We start from the raw sequence: 4,817 nt of genomic DNA, 5'->3' as shown, positions 1-4,817 counted from the left end.
TTGCACAAAAAAAAATTTATTGATCCTATAACTTATTGGCTCTATAAGTTTTATCGGTTTGATAAAATATTTTATTGATAGATAAATATTTAAAATCGTTGCACAAATCATTTCTTATATTATTATATTTTGAGCCACATACCATAATGGTTCAGAGTGGTTCAATTATTTAAGATTATGGTTCATTAATATTTTGAAAGTATTGTTCTGTGATAATATAAAGATGTTGATAACAGAAGATATGTTGATAAGGTTTCATTAATTTTATTTTATTGAACCAATAAAACTTATTGGACCAAAATCGGGCCTATAAATGTATGGATCAATAGTGACTAATGGTCGATAACTTATTGGTTCAATAACTTTGTGCAACGTATTTTAATTTTTATCGATTCAATAACTCAACTTATTGGACCAATAACTATTTATTGAACCAATATAGTTTTGTGCAATCGCCCCTTAATCTAATATTAGTATACCTACAACTACACTAATGTTTCAACTTAAAAAACAAATGATTGTGAGTAACTATTAAGTTTTGCGTTTTTAGACAATTTTAGTGTCTGCTCCAGGTTGGGCCCGGGGCCCCCCAAATGTATGTAAGCCTTGGGGCCCGTGTGCGCGGCACGCTCTGCACACCCGGTTTTTGCGGCACTGAATACGTAGACTCAACTACACTTTGCACTTACTACGCCCGTCACTTACATCGACAATTAATGTTAATATTACAAATCCATTATATTATTATTGTACCAATATGATCTAACAGGATTGAAGTTTGGGGGTAGAAAAACGTACTGACATGCACTGCCCAATCTTCAGACCGAGAGGATCTAATCTCAGAGGATTCCATAAATTTATTTATCTACTTAATAATCTTAATATTATACTGTAACATTTTTAAAATTTTAAAGTTTGACCGTTATTCTGCGAAATATTTGAACAGTGCAATTTTCTATATAAACATGTTCGGTTCATCATCGTATTTGGGACGTGATAATGTATCTTATCACTATATGTTGTATAATTTAGCACATTCCACTATTACTATTATAATTTTCAAGCTAATAAATAGAATTATATACATGCATAGGTGGTTCATAAAAGAATGTCTAGTTATAATATTATAATTTATAGGCACTGGAGTTGGTAATTTACGGCATTAGTTATAGATATAGACTATAATTTATAAAAAAAACTGTTCCAACGAAAAAAAATCTTTAAATAGATTTAGGCATACCTAATATATAAAATGTATCAAATTTCAACATTCTTAAAGCGGAATAGTAATTTACTTTATCCCAGATATAATATAAATTACATAACGTCGTTCAGACTGTTCAGAAATATTATAAATATTAAATATTATGCCTACCAGTTTTATGTTTGGTTTAGCTGTACAAGTGTACAACTAGCTATAAATATTAAATGTGAAATAAATGATGTATGGTATGCTAGAGATATTAACTATATTTATTCATTTTTTATTGCGTTATTAATGATATGGGCATATGGCATACTAATATTTGTATTATTGTGCATATAGTATTCCGTTAATTTGTATAATCTTTTAAGATATTTTCCTTGATCATCAGTACCAGTGTGTGTATTTTTGAATTGTATATAATTTCTAGTTTCTACTAACCTCTGTCTTACGTGCACCTATGTATATTAACTATGGGTCCACAAAAATTCTGGAGAATACCGCCGAAAACCAGTTTGTCCACAATGTCAAGTGTCAAGGTACACGCCTATGCGCAAAATTGTATTCTTCCACCTTTGGGAGTATATATTATATGTTTTACATGGTTGCGAGATAATAAAAATAAAATAAAATTGCATGTACACAAACATTGCAATTGTCACCTCATAGCAGTATAGTAATAATAATAATAATGCCGAGAATAATAAAAAATATGATAATAACCCAAACCGATCTCTCACGGATGGTAATGTGTTATTATAATAAATGATAGGTACTTTAAAACCAACTGTGAAATCGAATTTATCGTTGGAATATGGAAATCCAATTTCCAAGGTTGAGCTAAATAGATTTTATCCATGGCTAAATCATCTACGTGGAATTCCACAAACTCTATCAGGTACAGCTGAATATTCCGATAATTATTTTAATATTACATACCTACCGATTATACCCATCGACAAAATTCATGGTTTGCTGTTTGGTGACCTTTCCAATTGACCAATAACATAATAATATATAACTAGCCAAACAAAAATTGTAATCCTCTATGCACAATATTAATATGTGGAAACCAGTTGGTATATTACTTATTGATTGCAGTAAAAATAAATAGTACAATATCAGTGATATATCAAAAGATGTTTACTATAAATTAACAACTAAACAGCTTACAGAAAACATAATTTACTTTGTATTTTCTTTTGTCGTTAGTCAGTCCTTATACATTTGTTTTAAAACAAAAATGGTTTGTTAATTAGGAACCGATCATAAATATTTTTGGTATAATCTAATAATCTATTATACATTATAATGTATGCGCATTGTACCTAACTTACAACTGTTGTTAAAAAATATTGATCACGTAAGTTTTCTATTTCTATTTCTGGTTCTATTTCGTGTCAATTTCTGCAGTGATATTCTTTGCCTGTCTGATGACAAAATGAACAAATCTCGTTTTCATTCAATTTTCATATATATACTTCTATTGAAAAATTACAACTTGGCATCCTTCAAATCTATAAGTTATAAGTTATAACTTATAAATGATACACACCTACCTATATAATATCTGTTTAGAAGGTATAGCATTTTATCTCGTTTAACTTTCAATATTCATTATCGTATATATTTTAAAATGTGTTTGTCATAATATTTACACTATGAATTACGATACAAATAATTGTCAGTTTATTGTGACATAGTTTTAAGAGAATGTCAGCGACTCAGCGCACTGTTTGTTTTTCTCTCTGACCCATGGCAACATAGACAAAATGCATTCACGCAAAATAATTTTTTTTTATATTTTTGTGTAATCTTAGAGTAAAATTACCTATTACAAAAATTATAGAGATCAACATTTTTGAGGGTATGACATAATAATTTATCTAAATATTGTATCAAAAACAATTTAAACATAATTTATTTTTATAATAATTTTTTTTTTGAAAGCCGAATAGAAAGTAAAATATTAATAAAATATAAAACCGATATGCCAAACCCGCAAAAATCTTATCCTGTATCATTTTTGCAATTGGAGATTTTACTCTAAGATTACTCAAAAAACATAAAAACGATTTTACGTGGTAGCGTTGAAACGTTTCATCTATGTTGCGCGTGGATCTGAGAGAGGAAACAAATATTGCGCCGACATCATCTTGAATACTTACGAAACAAATGTCGGTGAGTGATATTGTAAATGCATTTCACATTCTTTCACTCGTGTAACTACTATCTGATAATCTAAAATTCATATTTTTATCAAACTACTTTGTTAGGTACCTATTCAAATTTTAACCATGGTAAAATGTAAGATTCTAGTACAACTTTGATAAGCATAATTATATCAATAGGTAAATATTCAATATATTTATATTTAGTTATGTTCATTAAATATTCAATTTATAAATGATCTGTTTTTTTATTGTTGAAATTATAATATAATCTGTGTGAAAGTTTTGAGTCCTAATACAAACTAATTTAAATATTCAGTTTTCATGAATTGATGTATTATAAATTATAATTTATAGATAGGTACTATTTGAAACAAGTACTTAATTTAATGCAAATTTACACAATAAGATAACTAAGGTATTTTATATGTTTTGATAATGCATATATACATTATGGCACCAATGATATAATATAGTAACATAATAGCCGTGAATAGATTTATTTCTAATAAATGTATAGGTACACACTACTTACTAACATGACTTGGCAGAATTCAAAATTTACCGCACATTAATCATGACTTCCATTTTCAAAATGTTAATGCTTACATAGTTATATTGTTAGGTACTCGACAAATTAGTAATTTAAGTAAAATAATTATTATGTCTATGATGTGTGTTTGATCAATAATCTCAGACAATTTTCCATGAATCATGGTGATATAATTCATGCTTGTACTTACAACTTACTGTAATTATTTAGATACAAACATTAACTATATAATATTATATATATTCGAATGTAGGTACATTAATAAATAGTGTGACGGAACACTTTCACTTGCGATAAATCGGCATATTAAAAATATATCACGTGGGATCTATTTTGATGCAGATTTAAAGTTTTTTTTTTATATATTAATAAATTATTTAAACAATTTTTGTTTTTATTACACATTTACTAATTGGTAGGGTTGGAATAAACTGAATTAACACAATATTAATGCATGGTAGATGCATGTATATGATGTAGACACCTATTTGAAACATAAACAATAATATACAAAGGTGCCATTTACGATTAATAAAACCTACTAATATTTTATTAGATATTATTCCATATTAAGTACAACTATTAATATTATTGTTTAACATTTTTTTTGAATGTTTGGCCGAACAATTGAGATTATCCACACGATGCATACTTTTTAGCAGTCGATTCCATGTAAAGAAATTAATATTCAAAATAATTATAGTACCTGTACTTACAATAATTGTATATCTCCATAAAACCTTTATAAAATTGATAATTCCTTGTCAATATAGGTATTTCTACATAACACGAATATTTATTATTTTCAAACATTCAGAAATTATATTATAGGTTTTTTAGTATTCACCTATACAATAACGAATTCAATATAATTCAATAGCAATATTTC

Source organism: Acyrthosiphon pisum, chromosome A2 (genome assembly GCF_005508785.2).
Source record: "Acyrthosiphon pisum isolate AL4f chromosome A2, pea_aphid_22Mar2018_4r6ur, whole genome shotgun sequence".
In the NCBI taxonomy this organism is placed as follows: domain Eukaryota; kingdom Metazoa; phylum Arthropoda; class Insecta; order Hemiptera; family Aphididae; genus Acyrthosiphon; species Acyrthosiphon pisum.
The sequence above is the reverse complement of the archived record's forward strand: the minus strand, read 5'-3'. Positions refer to the sequence as shown.